General features: G+C 42.0%; 1 protein-coding gene across 2 annotated transcripts in view; it reads right to left on the minus strand.

The window, feature by feature from the left end:
- Nucleotides 1–15,970, minus strand: part of FAM193A (family with sequence similarity 193 member A) — an 81,757-nt gene extending 65,787 nt beyond the window's left edge. Inside the window, exon 1 of one of the 2 annotated variants that reach the window (XM_069856453.1) lies at nucleotides 15,734–15,970. The gene's annotated coding sequence lies outside the window, so the exon portion shown is untranslated. The remainder of the gene's footprint in view (nucleotides 1–15,733) is intronic. The other variant, XM_069856452.1, reaches the window with a different exon arrangement.
- Between the last annotated feature and the right edge of the window lie 4,229 nt (nucleotides 15,971–20,199).

Raw genomic sequence — 20,199 nt, forward strand, 5'->3', positions numbered from 1 at the left:
AGGTCAGACCGTTGGAAAAAAGATAATGCTATTGGGATGTATAGCTTATGAGACACCTGACATAATCCTTCCACCTAATACTGCTCCGGTAAGTCTGAGGGACAACTGCAACTCATTCTGAACTCAAGTCTTCAAGCCAGACAAGAACAGCTGGAGAAAAAACACAAGAGAACAACTACCAGACATAGACAATATTACCTGCAGGAAAGGCTGAAAGAACAGGGGACATCAAGCTTACAAATCAGAATACTGAGAGATGACGAGTCAGTTCTCTGTGTCCACACCTAATAGAACAAGCAATAAAATGTTTGCATTGCAGCAATGAAAAGCTAAAGGCAAAATATTTAGGGAAAAAGACAAGCCTCTCAGTGAGCTTGTGGAGCCTCCATCAATGAGGTTGTTTCAAGACCAGGCTAGACAAACAAGGGACAAAAGTATTACCAGTGCTGTCTCCACTGGCCGGAAGATGGATAAATGAATGAGATAAACATGAGGATGGAATGAAGCTTGAAGCCAGGGTTTTACAATCCCGAAAAGAGATTCTGGAATATTACATTCAGCTCTGGCATCAAACTGAAGGAAACAGTTTAAAAAGCATCTCTAGCATGAGATTTTAAAGGCAAAGCAAGCATGGTTTAATTAGCATGGTTATGAGTAGTAGTCTAAAACATGGTTGCAAGAAACCCCAAACACCAATAACCCAATCCCAAACAAAAAAACCCCAACCTTAAAGAAGATGAATTGTATTTTTCCAGACAAATTGTCTGCTTTCTAATATGTATCAAGGCAGAGATTCACCAATACTATTGTGCATTAATTCATTAAAAGAAGATCAAAAAGCCCATCATCAGTAGAGTTTACCTAAGACAATCCACAAAGGGAAAAAACAAGGCCACAAAGCTCAGCTTCCCTGGTAGGTACCCAGTTCCTGATACACAGCTGCACTCAGCCTGTCTGCTCAGCAACTGCTCAGCAGTTACCTGAATGCAGGCACTCCCATGAATCTACAACAAGGAAAACTGATTAGGAAGATGGAAGAAAAGAGCCTAATTAGAAGGATAAATCCACCCAGTAGCAGTGGGACCCATAGCCAACCTTATGCCTTTGCCATCACTGCTTTCTAGCATTATAGTGGAGTTGGAAGCCTATCCAATGTATTGTCATTTCCTTTCAAATACGTCAACCAGATCAGAATGTCTGACCACAAAGAAGGCTGGCTTTCCAGAAAAAGGAGCTACAGTCATCCTCCCTGTTCACTACCATTAATCAAATTTTGCTTAAGAGAAAAGGAAGCATCACAAGAACATAATGCAGAGGCAGATGCAACTAGTGCCAGAAAGACATCATCTTCCAGTGATCCTTCCATGGTTTAACAAAAGGGACTTGTGCTCAACTAAACCTAAGTAAATCCCACTAAGCAGAAACACCTACAGAAGAAATATAATCATCAGATGGAACACCTCCCTAATGATGTACTAATGCTTTTTAATAGATTATTCCTACACATATCCAAACTCTCTCAGGTGGTAGATACCCCCTCTAGGAAAATATGTCTGTGTGAAAAAAGATTAAGATAAGGACTCTAAAAAATTTGCTACTCAAATACTAAGCCTTAAAAGCATCGATAAAAGCAGGCCCCGTTGCATCAACTTTTTTGAGTTAAAAACATGAGTTAAAAGAACCTGTAAAAAACTTCGCATGTAACTTCAAAAAAGTTATATTACTCAAGAAAACTATATAAGAGAACACATTTGTGGCAGAAATGACAGAGATGGGACAATGCAAGCAAAATAAAACACACTGAAGACTAACTTCCTGCTATAAAGAAAAAAAAAAAAGGAAATACATGAGTCACAAAGAAACCATAGAACATTCTTTTCTCATCAGAAGAATTCATCCCTAACTGGGGAAAACAATTAAAGTGTAAAAATACAATTATTCGGTAATGTTTTTTTAATACTAGGGCAAAACCTCAAGTATGCATATGCATCAACCATTTTGCCAAACCAAGACTTCATGGAAAAAGCTCATGATAGGGATCAGGATTATCACAGAATCATAGAATCACCAGGTTGGAAAGGATCCACTGGATCATCGAGCCACATCATTCCTATCAATCATTAAATCATACCCCTCAACACCTCATCCACCCATCTTTTAAACACCTCCAGGGATGGGGACTCAAACACCTCCCTGGGCAGCCTCTGCCAGTGCCCAATGACCCTTTCTGTGAAATATTTTTTCCTGATGTCAAGCTTCAACCTCCCTTCGCAGAGCTTGAGGCCAATCCCTCCTGTCCTGTCCCCTGTCACTTGGGAGAAGAGGCCAGTATCCTCCTCTCCACAACCTCCTTTCAGGTAGTTGTAGAGAGCAATGAGGTCTCCCCTCAGCCTCCTCTTCTCCAGGCTAAACAACCCCAGCTCTCTCAGCCGTTCCTCATAAGGCTTGTTCTCCAGCCCCTTCACCAGCTTCGTTGCTCTTCTCTGGACTCGCTCCAGAGCCTCAACATCCTTCTTGTGGTGAGGGCCCCAGAACTGAACACAGGGTTCGAGGAGCGGTCTCACCAGTGGCGAGTACAGAGGGAGAATAACCTCCCTGGACCTGCTGGTCACGCTGTTTCTGATACAAGCCAAGATGCCATTGGCCTTCTTGGCCACCTGGGCCACTGCTGGCTCATGTTCAGTCGCTGTCAACCAACACGCCCAGGTCCCTCTCCTCCAGGCAGCTTTCTAGCCACTCTTCCCCTAGTCTGTAGCACTGCATAGGGTTGTTGTGCCCCAAGTGCAGGACCCAGCATTTGGCCTTGTTAAACTTCATCCCATTGGACTCAGCCCAGCGGTCCAGCCTGTTCAGATCCCTTTGCAGAGCCTCCCTGCCCTCCAGCAGATCGACACTTCCACCCAGCTTAGTGTCGTCCGCAAACTTGCTAAGGGTGCACTCGATGCCTTCATCCAGGCCATTGATAAAGACATTGAACAGGGCTGGACCCAGCACTGAGCCCTGGGGAACCCCACTTGTCACTGGCCTCCAGCTGGATTTTGCACCATTTACCACCACTCTCTGGGCCCGGCCATCCAACCAGTTTTCCACCCAGGAGAGTGTGCGCCTGTCCAGGCCAGAGGCTGACAGTTTCCGAAGCAGAATGCTGTCAGAAACTGTGTCAAAGGCTTTACTGAAGTCCAGGAAGACACATCCACAGCCTTTCCCTCATCCAGCAGCCGAGTCACTTTGTCATAGAAGGCAATCAGGTTAGTTTGGCAAGACCTGCCTTTTGTGAACCTGTGTTGACTGGGCCTGATCACCCGGTTCTCTTGCATGTGCTTCATGATAGCACTCAAGATCACCTGCTCCATGACTTTCCCTGGCACTGAGGTCAGACTGACAGGCCTGTAATTCCCTGGATCCTCCCTGTGACCCTTCTTGTCAAAGATGTAGATATAATAAGTATTAACACAGTCGGGAGGAGCTTTCTTGGACAGACTTTTTAGTGTCTTCATTATAAGAGAGGTCTAATCAGATAGAATCTTTCAGGCTTTAGCAGAGAAGAGAGACAAACTACTGTAGACTTTTTCAGCTTAGCTGTTAAATCATCAGAAATACCTTACTGAAAGAGATGAGCCAGCCTTACTATCAGGCAGCATCACTAGGTGCAACCTGCAGGCTTCAGTTTATCTCAGAACTGGCTTCACATTTAGACAAATGCTCATTTTTACATCCTTAGCCAAATGCCACAAAGGCAAGCACATATTCAGACTTCTATTTGAAAGATTTACTTGTAGTTAGGGAATAAATTTCCACAGGCTATTACTAGTAATGCTTTAACAAATTCCTGAGGACCAGAACAATTCCCTAAACCTTACACAATCACTAGATTTTTCATCTGATTAAAAATGAAAACATTGGCTCAGAATTACTCTAAATATGGACAAAATGTTGTTCTTCATTCTTATTATGAAGACATAAGATACAGACAACGTTTAAAAAATGCAGCAAGCCATCTAAATAATATTCAAACTGTGCCTGATTAAGTGTCATGATTTCCCCACTATTCTGAAAAACGGTAAGCTAGGTCACCAATGACAGCACTCTCCAAAACATTAAATAGTAATTAATATTTAACTTAGTTACTATGCAATGTTGCTCAGTACAAAGTTCCACCTCCTCCTACACAAGGTTTCAAATTTATAGCTAGTGGAGGATACTGCATAAGTATGGTAGCCTGTTTTCAGGCTAGAAAGAACACATTATAATTTTTTTCCATTGAAAGCACAAGAAATCTTTTTTGAAGCAATGTAAATCTGAAAATTATGGAAGTTTACTTTGTTCACTTTTATTCCTGTGATTCAGATTCTTAGCCAGTTATGATACTAACAAAAAAAACCCAAATAACAAAGCAGTCAGCTTCAAGCTGCTGCTGCAAGCTGTCTCAAATCACAGCAGACACCAGTACAATTCCCAGCAGATCCCCTGAAAAGAAGCAAAGAGTGACAGTATAGTGGTGATGAATCTTGGGAGTAGCCAGGAAAAAGAAGTAAAGATAAAATAAAGATGATCACACAGATAAAACTGCGGTTCCTTCTGACAGTAAAGGAGTGTTCAATCTCTTGCTAAGTGACAAAATAAAACCTTAATTCATATGAAGCCTATTCCGGTGAAAATCTGGGTTTCAACTACACATCATCTATAGCCACATAGATCAGTTCTGGTCATTAAAATAAAGCGGTGACAAACTTCTAGTGAACCTCAGCTAAACCACTAACTTGCCATCTGTTGTGGCAGGAGCTTATTGAAGATAAGCAGCCTGGAAGCATTACAGCAATTAAGAAATCTTTTGGTCATTAACTTCACACCAATTAAACACTAAAGGCTGACAAAACTGTACTGTGGCTCAGAATTGCTTTTTAAGGCAAACTCTTCTGTTCCAAATGACTGGTTTAACTATGAGACTCTGAGTGTAGCAAAGAACCTTTAAACATTTACAAAGACACTTCTTTGTCCATCAGCAGCCCTAACACACATGTACCTGTCCACCTAATCCAAAAAAAGTACATGCGCACTTACAGAGTATTTACTTCATGCCCACACTTACATAGCAACATCATTAACCCACATTCAAAATTGCAATGGTTTAAAAAGCTTGGCTACATGCACACAGACATTCTCACTCCTGCATCCGTCCACGAAAGTGTCTCTGGGCTTGCATCAACATTAATGTTATCTATCCAACTTCAGAGCTTCACATCCACCTCTGAGAAAAATTCCGTACAACAAGTTTGAAACAGTAACCTATTTGGTTTAGTATGGTTATAGAATTTCAAAGAGGTTCCATAACTTCTTGTAATATTCACAAACTAACCAAAGTCTGCCTATGGAAACACGTTAACTCAAGGTATCTTTAAATCACCCTATTGCATGTAGATCAATGGAAAAAAAATATTAGAAAATAGTTGAACTACCCTTGTGTACAATTCACCTTTTAGCTATGGAAGAGTTCTGCTCTAAGAGCTGAAGAATATTTCTGTGCATAGAAAAAAAAAAGGGGGGGGAGGGAGGGTGAATCCTAACACAAAACTAAACAAAACCACAGAAAACAACTTTTGACTTAAAAAAAAAAAATCAGTTTAAAACCAAAATTACTTTAGTCCCATAACACAGAAGAACCCCAAAAGTTTGCCATGCCCACAGTCAGTGCACTGACCCCAACCACATCACCATAAAGCTGTTCACAGTAGTTCTCTCTGAAAAAAGCCCAGAGAGAAGAGATGGGTGGCAGAGTGCATTCAAGTCTGGCATCCCCGCCTAAAGCCACTTCTTTTGTTTGTAAGAAGCTGTCATTGATGCAGTCTGCCAGCACAGAGCTTAAAGCAGAACAGGAGTCAAGGTAGAGTCTTACAGCACTTGGAAAAATCCTAGGTGTACGTTACACCTAATATAGTTTCCACCAAACTTCAGCTCTACACACAATGAGATATGCCCTAATAAATAAATACACAGATTTCAAAGAGTCATGGCTTACATTAATATAGACCTCTTCCAGGAGCAGGACTCAACTGACAGCCATTTTTTCCTTCCTTCACCTTACAATGCTGATATAATTAAGTTTATTCTAGATGTCAAAGACACTCTAAACCTATGAAGGACATGACCAAAGCTTACAAGTCAGAAAACAAAAAAGGCTACATAATGTCATGCTCACATTAAGGAGTCTCATGAACTCATTTGCCCATTTCATGTAACATCAATAACAGTTGCTCTTTTACAGCTCTTTCTCTCTTCATCCACATTAACTCATCTCCTACGTCATCCAAGAGAAGAGGCCATTGCAGTCTTATTCTGTCCTTCCAAAGACCCCATCCTCATTCACTGACCACAGAATTCTCCAGACTTTTCAGATCAGTAATTGTCACCTGCTTCTTATAACAGACGGGTAAAATGAAAGCAGACCAATAAAAAGCAGTCCCTGAGATAGCAGTATTTCACTATATGTGAAGTATATACAAGTGCTATTCAAGGTCCTGTTCATAAATATCCAAGGGTACAGCTCCTAAATAGTTGGTGGCCGTACAGATGGAACATTTGATGGACATCTGCGAACAGTAACTCTGAGTTATCGTGCACCAGCTCTGGCAGAAGCCAGACAGCCATGCTAGCACACAGCTGTGCCAAGTCCACCAGAGAGGCAGATCACTACCATGAATCCAGATCATCTATTAGCTTAGATGACCAATTTTAGATGAAAGCTGGCTTGGGAGATGGATGGTCCGTACATAATATGCCACTGGCATTCTACTCCCTTTCCCATAGTTTTTTGAGTGTCACAACAAAATGAGATTCCCATTACTGGAAACCTCCTTTGGCTTCTGATGCCGTAAAGGAACATGAACACTATGCTACCTTCTACTCTCTAACAGCCTCTTTGTGGAATAATTTCAGCAGTTACTTCTGCTATGCTTGCAGATTTCCTAGAAGAGCTTTGCAAGACCTTAAGGGGGAGGGAAAAATAAAAATACAAAGAAACACCTCTCAATTATTTCACTGTTGTTGACAGAAGTCTTAAGTACTAAAAGCCCTAGCACAGACTTAAGTTGCCAGCATTTACATTCCTAACTCAGAAAACTACAAATACATATGGGTCCATGGAGCCCTTTACATTTTTACAGGACAACTACTTCATTTAATTACTATAGGAAACATATCATTGATAGAATATTTAATAAACATATCACTGGAGTCTCATACATATATAAATACATGCATCCCTAGAAGTCTTTAGAAAGCTCATCTCCTCAGCATAGTCATAGATTTGGGACATAAACCAATCCCTGCCCAGTTCTTCACACAGTTTGGTTGTCCTTTAACTTTGAGGCAGAGGAGCTGTTATTTCCAAAAAGAGTAACTACTGATCAAAGCAAGCAAAGCTGACACCGTAATACAAGCCATGACTAAACTTACACTTTTGATAGCATAGGCATAACTAAGATCTAGAAAAATAAAGATGGGCATCTGAAAAATCTAGGTCTAGAACAGTGAAATCCCCAGGACTGCCAGCCGGACGCTTCTATCCAGCCTGCTACCTTTCCTTGGAGAAGCCGAGGAACAGCTATTTAGAGCAGCAAACACTGCCCCAACAGCTGATCACATCCTCCATCTGTTTGCAGCTCACATACCACTGAACTGCTGCCAAAGCAGTTAAAAAAAAAAAAAATCCAGCAGCTTTTCCTAAGAGCAACTGCCATCCATGCACACCTCCAGAAATTAGTCCTCACTGCTTGATGCGGTGCAAAGCTCCTGGCCCCTCCAACAGCATCAGCAATTCAGCTCCCAATAGCCACGTTCTAAGATAAGTAGAAGCTGAGACCATAAGAGAAGCCCTAAGCCCAGATGCCATGGCTGACAAGTCTCCTCTAGACCAAGGCACTCCAAAACTCTGGACTTCAAAGTAATTACTCCTGTAACCCTACAAAAACTTAATTACACAGAATCACAGAATGGTAGGGGTTGTAAGGGACCTCTGGAAATCATCTAGTCCAACATTCCTGCTAAAGCAGGTTCACCTAGAGCAGGCTGAATTATTTACCTGGATAATTGTGGTCTCATGTTTTTGAAGTTCCATCAGAAGCCATCACTTGACAACAATACTATACAAACCAGTTTAACAGTCAGTGTGTTAAAGGAGGACTAATGCAATACCCACTGTACAAGAGGACTTAACTTTGTGATATTCCACCACAAGTATCTCTGCAGAGGCCTCTGTAACCTATTCTGCTACTCTGTTTAATTTCTCGAGGCCCAAGAAGAGACAATATATAGCAATCTTTCATGGAAGCACCCAGAGCTTTTCGTCTGAGAAGTGCACAGTGGAGTCATTCTTCTGTTTCCCTCCTATAAATGAGCAAAACTCTTTTGGTTCTAAGAAATGACCCAGGGGGGTCACCCATCACAACCCTTCTGAGCTCCAATTTTAGGAAAAGAAAGAAAGAGAAAAAGGAAGAAGCCATAACTGAGTAGGCAAGTAGAGGCTAAGCATGGCATCCTACAGATTTTTTTTTTTTCATACTATCCAACTTTGGGCACCAGGTTGTACCAAAGTCCCCCATGGCTTCCTTTATTAAAGAGTAGAAAGAGATGGCCGGTCTACAGAGTGGTGCAGAACAGCAGTGCCTCCCTGTCAGAATCCAAAGTGTGTTTATCACAAATTTTGAAGTCGAGAGAATGGCATTTGTGGGTTGTGCAGCAGAAAATAAGTTGATATTTAAGAACAAGGTTAAAGTTCACACTCCAGGAAAGTTCTTCTTCAGCTTTACTTCTGGTCCAACGTGAACAAGTTCAACAGCCTCAAACAGGCCTACAGGCAACCCCATTATTTCTTCCCTCAAAATCCACTTTGTAAAACAGTGCTCAGTCTAAGTTCTGTACCACTAAAGCAGCCTGTGCATTCTACACAAAAAAAAATAAAAAGAAAGTGTACAGAAAATAAATTTTAAAAAAAAAAGATAAATACTCCAGGAGAATTACTATTTTGGTCAGACCTCTCTCTAACACTGTTTCTGGTGCCTTTCCTCGCATGTCTAGGAGGTGAAGGTCAATAATGTCACAGGCTGGTTTGAAATTTTACAATATAAAATTAAGTAATTTTGGGGTGAAAAAAAGTCATGTTTCTTTTATTGTATTCTCAGATAAGCTTCAATTTGGGCAGTTCCCATATTAACGTCAAGAGCATCATAAACGTCATTTCCCAGTTGAACTCTTCATCTGCACCACAAGAAATTTGGAACTTGTAGGTTAAGATATTAGCAGAGAAAGAGAACTGAACTGCAGCATTCTTCTAAACAGTTAACTCAAATTTTTCTGTTTAGTTTTCCTAGGAAAATGTCACATATGGAATACTCTCAAAACAAAGCAGTCCAAAGCTACATGGGCAGCTATTAAAATAAAAAAAAAGTTATCACAAGAAAAGAAAATGCAAGAACTCTTTTCATTACCTTAATAAAAGAGTATATATGATCTCCTTTCCTGCTAGTGAAGGAGTCTCAACAAATGTTAAATCTTTCATTACCCAGATCCATATAAACCTGGAACACTGCCTAGCACATCCATGATGCCCTGTACATCCTGAGCAAAGAAAGTTTATTTTACAGTTATTTCTCCTAATACCTTCTTTACAACATATCTTCAGCAGATCTGTATTTGTTAAGGACCATCACTAGATATATACCAGGAACTAAACATAAGTCTTGCAGGCACCAAATGAACTTGCACATACACTCAGTTCTCCTCACCAAGCAAGGAGAAGAGAGCTAGTCTGGATTGCTTCCTTACAGAGACTGTAAAGGAGAAGGGATCTGAAGGCTCCCCTCAAGATACGATACCACTACAAAAGGATAAATGCCATAACGAAAAAAATAATGTGATATTAAATACTTCAGGTACTGTTTCGGATCAAAAAAAGGAAAAAAAAGCAGGACAAGAACCCTGAATGTTCTTATTAATGTGCATCTATTTCAAGTAACTTTTCATATTAATGTAGTTCCAAATGCAACAGTCGGGAAACAAAAGTTTAGAGGGGAAAGGAGTCACTGTGTTTTTTAGAGTAAAATATTTCTCTCTCACCATTTTGCAACCAATGTAGCACGGAAAAAAAAAACATCCTTTGACTTCACATGCAGAATTACATGTCTTGTAACAAAGCCACAGGTGGATACTTAGCTAGCACAGTTTAGACACTGCTGAACCACATGCCATTGTTTTGGACACACTTTCCACATGCTTCATTTAACAATTTACAAGCATTATTGTCATTATCAATTGACCACGATACAGCAGGTGCAAGAGGTGGGGGAGAAATGGTGTGCTCAGGGACCGGATATACGTCAAGGTCATGAGTACACACAGGTACACACTTCCCAGGAGCAGAATTAGAAGATCTGAACGAACCACTAAAGCATGTGCCTTTGTGCTCAGATCTAACAGCTGAAAAATGCCTTAACTGATCATGGGAATAAGCTAAGAGCTATTAATGTGAATGTTATGTAACCATTAGGCTTGTTTTACAGTTTGAAATGTTCTAGTTAGATTCATTTAAGTCACAATAGATTCTCTTTCTAAATTAACAAGTGAACTCAACCATATCACCTAAACCCAATCCTAATAGGTTCATCCCAAGCAGAGCATAAGTTCTTCAGCGCGGAGACTGCATGTCTATCTACAAAAAAACGAAGTGGATGGCAGAGGAACAAACATACTACTAGACTGTCAAAGAGACTCACTTTTTCATTGGGTAAGCGTTATGAGTATTTAGAACTATCTGCTTCCTCTGCCTGCAGAGTAGAGATTACAACATCATTTTATTCATTGGAATGTATCTAGTCTACCTGAGCCTTGACAAAAATTGGCCCAAATAAGATGGCTTTTGGAGAGTAGGAAGCCCTACGTGAAAGTACAAAAGATGAACTTCTGAGCTCCTGACAAAGCTCTTCTTTTTTTATACTATTTCTTTTGAATGTCTGAATCATGGAATGGAAGAGAGAAAAGGGAAAAATCTCAGACAACAAATAAAGCACAGACACCAGTAAAATGCAATGAACTACAAAGCTGCTGAAAAAAACAGTTTCAAAGGTAGCAAAGCATGGTCTGCTATGTATAGAATATCTATTTTAAAAGCAGTATCTCATAATAAAGGAATAGTCCAGTAAAATATTTTATGAAAATTCTAAAGCAGACAGCTCTCAAACATAAGATGATTTAATACATTACTACACCTGACAAACAACACTGAAAAATGCAAAATCGAGAATTTTAAAATAGCTACTAAATTATTCCCCTTAACACGAGATCATTCCAGCCTACAACAAAACCTACTACAGTAGCTCGTCAGCTATTGACACACAACTCTTCACTCCAAAATGCCTGAACTTATTGATGAAAAGCCAATTTTACTACAGTATTGGCAAGTCATGCAGCGGTTGATAATCAAATGCGTCTCACAGCATCAATAATCCAACCATCAATCAAAAATTTATAGGATCAAATTATGAAGGTCTGATGCAATGTGTTAACTGAATTTAAAAAAATGCACAGAACAGAAAGCAAGATCTTCTTCTTTAAATATACACATTAAATGCCAAAATATTTATTTCGTTTTCTGGTTACAAATTACTATTATTTATAGGACACTTGACTCTTCACTCCATAACACTGCTGTAATAATTCTATGATGGAAAAAAAAAAAGGCAACTCCTAGGGAAGCCCTGCAGTAGCACTACAAAACTACATTATTTTCTTTCCAATTCCAGTTAAAGTTGATACAGGTTTCCAAAACTGAGGTAACTCTCTTGCACGGAAACACTGCCAAAGCATCCTTAATTTCACTATCATTCTAAAACATCTGATGGTGCTAGAGAGGATGAATTCAGATGCTATAAAGCATGCACATGAGGCAACGTAGCTTCCAGTAAGATTCCATTAGGAGCTGCCCACCTGCAACCCAGAACACGACTTGGCATGTGTTCCAATGCAGGATTTAGCCTACAGTTGTAAAAAGAACTCCAGATAAGATGTATAAAAAACCTCAATTAAAATATATTTCTTACTTCTAACAGCCTTACTGAGAATTTCAACACTGGCACATGTGCTTTAATTTTCAACCTTAAGTACAGTAATTTTAAAACTCTGTTCAACCTGTTTTATTAAGCATGTTGACAGTATGCCTCATTCTGAACAATTATTGACAGGCAAGAATGCAGAGCACACATGGGATGACTCCTTAAACATATTGTCTCACTCTATATTTTAGATTAAGCTTTGGAAGAAGCATCTAATAGACCATTAGCAGAAGGATGTGCCCACATCCAGAATACATGCCCTAAAACCAGGGAAGTGAAGAAAGCTGGAAACAGAAAGCATGCTAACAAGTAGAAAACATTATGGTGTGCAGCAAACATGAAATTCTGGGGTTTTTGGTGGGGTTTTTTTTCCTATATATTACATATTTTCAGAGATAAAATGCTCAAGATCATCCACCAGAGAATTGGCTGATGATTTCTCTTACCCACCAATATGCATGTTACAATATTCTGTGTAAGGTAAAATTAAAGCAACTCTGGCTACTCCTTTGCAACTATTACTGGGTTGCTTACTCTACATCCTGCCAAAACAAATATTGCACCTAACCCAGAAGTGATCAGCCATGTAAAATATACATTTTTCCTTCTCAACTTCATCCAGAAATAACATAAGCTAGTCTTTCACTCAAAGAATGAAGTCTTGTTTTGACCACGTATCCTTAACTAGCAAATTATTAACTATTAAGGAGATCACATTTATACGCAAGTAATAGTCATGTAATTATTCTTAAAGATTCCACCTTTGAAATGAGGTTATCATTTAACTTTTACGAACTGATAGCTTTCACACGTCACCACCATTGAAAACGTCAAGAAAAAGGTCACTGAAACCAGCGTGGAGGAAGTCAACATCAACTTTAAAGGAGTATTATAAAGTATAAGCATTCAGAAAATGAGGACAGGGAGTTATCTACTCTCAAAATCTAATTTTAATATGCTTACTGTTTGATTAAATAAGGTCTGTGTTGCAGGTTTACTCTAGCTTAACTAACTGATCTATTTAACAGACTTCTTAATTCCCCATTTGTCCATCAGTCTTCAGAATCACTTCTACCACGCTGTCAAGTCAAATGGAAACATTTGACAAATAGCATGCAAAGTACCAGCAAAAAAGATAAACTAAGACAAAGTTACAGATGCATTAAAAATAATGTTATGCACACTTATAAGAGTATGAATAATATATCTGTACATGTCATATACAGAAACAGTTTCCCAGAAATTCAGTGCTGAAATACGTTATTTAATTTTGAACACATGACTTATACTTTCCAAGTGAAGACTCCTGAAGTCTAAGAAATTTTATCAGGAGCTATCTATTCTGAAAGAAAGAAAAAACATCAAGCAGGAAGACTAGCAGTGATGTTGCCCTTTTAAGATGAATTTCAGAAAAAGATCTGATACAGTGTGACTAGGTTTGAACTAAAATCCTGGGCTGCACATAACCGCAAGATATAAAGATAGCAAAATACCAGGGACAGCAGAGCCTTCCCTGTCTGAATCACATCAGGGTCCAATTCTGCATATCACCCCACCAACTGTTTTACTTCCCTTAGCATATCACGTTTATTTCAACAATATCTTGCAATGAGCACCTGGAAGACCTTGCCACAAAACCTTGTAAAACAAAACAAGATGAATCTTCATCCTAGAAGTTTAACTAGGCCAGAGTTTAGTGATGATATGCAAAGTTATAAGTAAGAGCTTGCACACCTCTTCACCATTAGGCCCATATTTCTTCTGGACATCTAGTCCCAAAAGGAAATTATGCACAAAATAATTGTCAGAGTAGAACAGAGATATAGGCGTGGTTAATCTATAGCACCATGGATGCTGGGTAACAAAGTATGAGAGCACAGCAAGACAAGTTTTAAAGAGAAGGAAAAAAAGCAAAAGTTAATCTACAACCATCTAACTGATTGTTGACATAGCAAAATAGATGTGCACAAAATTACATGGAGAACAAAAAATCCCATTTGTTACCTCACAGTATTTCAGACACCCTATGTCACAAAAGCCATTTCTTTCATTTTCCCTCTCACATATATAACAAGTTTATGAGAGCGAGAAAGGAAGCGGAGCCGGCTGTACGATATACACATGGAAGCCTGAACATGCTGTCAGCAGGAAATGCTTTTGTGTGATACCTAAACACAAGCTTCACGCAGAGAACAAAAAAATTGGGGTAACCTGTCTTAGAGAAAGGAACATAAACTCTTTTGTAACTTGAGGCAGGATGACACCTTTCTAATGCCCTAATCCTTGAGCAATTTTTCTTGGAAAAAAAAAAAAAAAAGACCAACCAAACCACACAATCTGCTCCAAATAAATTCCACTATATTATGAAATAATGTAAAAGATGTAAATTATTTTGAACTACCAGAGTGCAAACCACAGACCAATCTACAATGAACCTCCCAAGCTTAACGAAGTTGCCTACTACAAAAAGGACTCCAATATCAACAGGGAAAAAAACCCACATACAAACGTATTTTTTTGCTTTTTCAAGGCCTGCCCACCTGAGTCGTTAGAGCAAACCACAGCTCAAGCTACAATGAACCTCTCCCATGCTTAATGAACTTGTCTAGTGCAAAAAACACTCCAGTATTAATAGGGGAAAAAAATATACACAAAGTTATAGTTTTGCTTCTTCAAGGCCTCTCCATCTATTCCTTGCAGCAAACCACAGCCCAATGTACAATGAATCTTCTATGTGCAACGAAATGCACTGGACAATGCACTCAGGCATACAGTGTAAATTTGGGGGTTGTCCTATGCAGGGATCGGAGTTGGACTGAATGATCCTTGTGGGTCCCATCCAACTGCAGTCAAACTGTGATTCTGTGAAGTTGTCTACTGCAAAAAAGAGCTCCAATATCAATGGGGAAAAAAAATATACACAAAGATATATTTTTGCTTTTTCAAGGCCTCCCCACCTATTCCTTGCAGCAAACTACAGCCCAAGCTACAATGAACCACCTACATGTAATGAAGCACACTGGACAACGCACTCAGACACAGGGCGTATATTTTGGGGCTTTCCTATGCAGGAATAGGAGTTGGACTTAGAATCATAGAATCGCCCGGTTGGAAAAGACCCATCAGATCATCACGTTCAATCAGTGACTTGATGACAGTTGTGGGCCCCTTCCAACTCAGGTCATTCCGTGAATCTTTGAAGTTGTCTGCTGCGAAAAAGGCTCCAATATTAATGGGAAAAAATATACACCAAGGTATATTTTTGCTTTTGGAAAGCCTGGCCACCTATTCCTTGCAGCAGACCACGGCCCAAGCTACAACTAACCTCCCATGCTTAATGAAGTTGCCTACTGAGAAAAGGGCTCCGATATTAAAGGGGGGGGGAATACCCACAAAGGTACATATTCTCTTCTTCAAGGCCTGCCTTGAAATAGGTGGTGCCCACCTATTCCTCGCGGCTCCTCCGTCAAGGTGGGGCTCCAGCCCTTAAGCCCTTGAGGACAGGGGCCCCGGAGCCCGTTCCTGCCGGGATTTCAGGCGAAACCCGGGAGGCCCCGGGCCGCCCTTCCCCCACAAAGGCTGCGGGGCCGTGCCCGCCCTCCCCGCGCCCCCCGCCGGGCCCGTCCCCTCACCTCGCCGTGTCCCGCCGCCGCCCCGCCGCCGCCGCCCAGGGCTCCGTTACCGGCGGGCGGCGCTGCCAGCAGGGCCCCCACCGCGCCGGGCGAGGCGGCCGCCGCCGCCGGGGTCGCGCCTCGCAGCGGGGCCGCCCCCGCCGCCGCCCCGGCCTTGCCCAGCCCGCCGGCGCCGCCGCCGCCGCTGGGTCCCGGGCCACCGGCGCTGCCGAGGCCGCCGCCGCGCTTGTTCTTGCGGCGCTTGGCTCCGCGCTTGGCGTCGGCCGGGCTCATCGCGCCTGACACCCGGGCACGGGAGGAGGGGGGGGGAGGCCGCGGGGCCGCTGCGAGCGCCGGGGAGCGGAGGGGGCGGGCGGGGCCGGGGCGCGGGGCGCCGAGGAGCGGAGCGCACCGACTGTCACGGCAGCGGGGACTCCTTCGGCCCCGGCGCCGCTGGCCAGAGTTACCGTCCAATATGGCGGACACAAGGGGAAAGTGATCCCCCTTTACGTCGGGGGGCTCCCCCTCGCGCTGACGGGAACCCGCCCCGCGGGGCACTCTGGGAGGAGTAGTTCTTCCGCCGCTCCGCAGCCCATCCCGCGCGTGGCGGAGGACTACAACTCCCGGCGTACACTGCGAGGCGCGCCCGGGCGCGGCCGGCGAGAGCCTCCGTCGTCGCGAGGCACGCTGGGAGCTGTAGTCCTCCCGGCGGACTCTAGCCCTGCTGGCCAACGTTGCCACCCTTGCCAGGGAACTACACCGCCGCCCGGGAGCCGACGAGCACCACGTGACGCGCTCCCCAGCGCCTTAAAGGGGCCGCGGCGCTCAGTCGCTGTTGTAGGAGGGGCTAGGGCTTTGGTTGGGGTTAAGCTACGACTTTGGCTGTGAGGCGAATGGGCCTGGGCCAGGGGGCTCCTCCTTGCTGTCGTTCTTGCCTCTGGGAAAGGAGGAGGCTCTTCTCCAGGCAGCCTTTCCGGAGGTGGCTGCTCCCCTCTGCTATGGTCAGGCCCCACCTGGACGCCTGCATCCATCTCCATCTCAGTAAAGACGTGGACGTGTTGGAGAGGGTCCACAGGAGGCCACCAGAAGGGTCAAAGGCCTGAAACGCCTCCCTTGTGAAGAGAGGCTGAGAGAATTGGGGTTGTTCAGCCTAGAGAAGAGAAGTCTCCGAGGAGACCTTATTGTCAGCCTTTGAATACCTACAGAGGGCTTATAGGAAAGATGGAGAAGAACTTTTTAGTAGGGCCTGTAGCAGTAGGACAAGGGGTAATGGTTTTAAATGAAAAAAAGGAGAAGTTTAGGCTAGATATTAGGGAGATTTTTTTATTATTTTTTTTTTATTCTAAGGTTGGTAAAATCCCGGAACAGTTTGCCCAGATCGGTGGTAAATTTCCCCATCCCTGGAAACATTCAAGGTCAGGTTGGATGCGGCTGAGAGCAACCTGATGGAGTTGAAGCTGTCTCTGCCCACTGCAGAGGGATGGACTAGGTGACTTTCATGGTCCCTTCCAATCCAAATCATTCTATGGTTCTATAACCACCATCGCCTGCCTGTGGATTTTAAACCACAGCTGCACTTGCCATCGTTTCCCCAGATTGTTCTCCACAACTCCAGTGATTAGAATCATAGAATCAAAAAAAAGGCACCCCAAGAGTTTTGGGAGAGAAATGGAATAAGGCAGTAATTTTGGCAAGTCTTGATGAGCAGTTGGCAACTCCAGCATAAGCTGCCATTTATGCTGAAGCTGTTCCAGGCTGAGTTTGCTTCAGCACACACGGAGGAGCTTTGCATGTACGTGCAGGCAGCTGTGAAACCAGGAGAACACGTTTGTTATCATGTGGTCTAGTAAATGGCAAGTTTTTTGGAGCAGGGCCCTACTCTTCATAAATTGGTTCAACACTCAGCATGAACATCGCAACATAAACATCAAATAGCAGTGGCAGAAGCAGGGACTGGACAAAACTCACGCAACTGGATGCAGCCTTTTGCCACAAACAAATAATTTCTAGGCCTAGCAATACAAATTCAAAGTTGACTTTGTGTGACACATCTTCTTAATATGTGGCATTATTTTCAGAGCTCTCATCTTTCACTTGAAATGGTGGCACATCTTATTTCGGTCTCGTATATAAAAGTCTTCATCTTCCTTTCAGAATTATATTTTCTGTTGGCCTCTGTTCTTTTCACACCATGCTTCTGAAAGAATGATTACAGCACTGTCAGTCTCTCTATCCCCTATGTATTACAGATAAAAAACATTATTATGAGAAACAATTAAAGTAAAATCACTCAGCCATAGAGAAGCTAAAGTAACTCAGTCTGACATCACAGCATTTAATTCCTATACTCTTATTACAGGAACGTAATTTTTTTTCCTTTTACACTTCAGAAAATAAGGGCCACCAAAATGATTCTTTTTAAAAAAATCAGTTTTCAATATTTAAAAGAAATCACAGTGCGAGGCGATAAATTTTTATAAACTGTGTAAGTCGGGGTCTTTTTATAAACTGCAAGTCAATACTAGTGCTCAGGGAAAAGAAGTACTTTTATGTTTTTGAACTGAACTTGGCTGCCACACCTTTTTTGAACTTAAAATTAACTGCTGAGCCAGTAGGTTGTTTTAGAAATGAACTTGCCACTTCGGTGGTGGATTTGAATGTTGGTATGAACCGGAGCAAAAGAGGAAGGAAGTTAATTTGACTGCTGTGAAGACCTACAACTAAGTTTCTTGCCCTTATGAGAATCAAATTAGTTAAAGTGTTCCATGTCATTCCTAACAAAAAAAACTCATTCATTTGAACAAACTAATTTGCCTCGTGGTTAATTTAAAGTGTGGCAATACACTTCAGTATCCTTTGAAGGAGGAAATTATTTATACTCTGAAAGTTTTTCACATTTTCCAAGAACACCATTTATGAAATCTCACTGCATAAACAATGCAGATCACTGCAGTGCTTTCCCCTACTCTTCCTTTGAACCAGCCCAGTTTCATCAGCATTGAAGTTTTAGCTGTGAGCTGTAAAGTCAATCAAAAGCTGTATGGGGAGTTGTGCAGGTCACACATACCTTCACATTCTGCCCTCAAGATGCCGAGGTGACTGGGAAAACTCAATGTGGTTTTCTGCCTCACTGGATTTTTTGTGCAGGTCTCCCATTGCACACACAGTAATGTAAAGAATCTATACATTGAACTCTTTTTGTAACTTAAAGTAAAAGATGAGAGATCTGCTAATCATTACTGTTCTTGAAATAATAGTCTCTATACCAGGAAGGTTAAAATTTAAGGTTTCTTTAGTTTCAAGGGGTTCTTAATTATGTATTTAGTTCTCAATTATGCAAGTGCTACTTGGTGACATTAGTGATAGACTGAAGTCAAAGGAGCAACTCACATGCAAGGAAGCCCCAAGAAGAGTTTGAAGCTATCCCGTTCCCCCTGTTCCGCAATTAGACTGATTCACAGCGCTCTTGTAATATTTACAATTTCAAAACTTTCTTTGGAGTCTTGGTTTCCTCTACATTTTCCTATATTGCTACAGTTTTCCTGAGGACCCGGGTCTTTTCACTGACGTTAACATTATATAACTCAAGCAATTTGTCAATGTGATTATTCTGCAACTAGCACTAATTTGTCTTTGCTGTCCAACAAGCTGTCATTTTAATAGCAAGTTCATTTTTCTAAAAGGATTCTCTACAGGAGAGCGAACACGTATGTGTGTGGGTATAGGGAAAGATGGATTTTCACGTAAGTGAAAACACTTAGAAAATATTGAGCCCAGTGCTTCATCATCTCCTGTGGGTGTTGACAGGGGCTGTGGCATTAGAGGTGTGTGTTGTTCTCTTCCAGAGGCTGTTGTGCCTTTTTCCCAGGTTGGGTTAAGAGGACCTACTGTACTGGACCGTGCCACAGCACAGCATGAAGCTAGACAGGGCTCATCCAGCCTTATATTTCTATCACTTTGATTTAAGAGTCATCATAGTGGTGAGAGACCCCATCCACGATCCACATCCAAACCGATATCCCCTCACCCTTTGGGAAATCACCTGGAGGTGACGGAGGTCTCACAGAAGAGCTCTGCCCTCTGTGAGCTGATGCTTTCCATAATGAAGTATGGTGCCTTTTTGCATTAAAAAGCCATGTTGCTGTCCCTTGCTGTCTACTGAAATGGGTACAAAGAAACCTTTTGCACATCAATACTAAGGCTGCAGATAAGACTCTGTACTTGTTCAGTTTTTCCTAACAAGAGCACGAGATATCCCTGCCTGTGGGAAATGGTGTACCTGCAGGTTGCCAGCACGCAGCTGCAGCATGTCCCACCAGCAGTACCAGCAGCAGTCCAAACCGAAACAGAGCAGCTTGGACAAGTCTGCCCTCAGATGCTTTCAAACCCATGCAAAAGTGTATGGGGAATGACGTTTCGTCTGTCAGTTAGAGTTTTGGAAGAAAATCCAATTTCCGCCTCAACGTAGGTGTTAACCTACACATTCA

Source organism: Phaenicophaeus curvirostris, chromosome 4, assembly GCF_032191515.1.
Source record: "Phaenicophaeus curvirostris isolate KB17595 chromosome 4, BPBGC_Pcur_1.0, whole genome shotgun sequence".
Taxonomy (NCBI): Eukaryota; Metazoa; Chordata; class Aves; order Cuculiformes; family Cuculidae; genus Phaenicophaeus; species Phaenicophaeus curvirostris.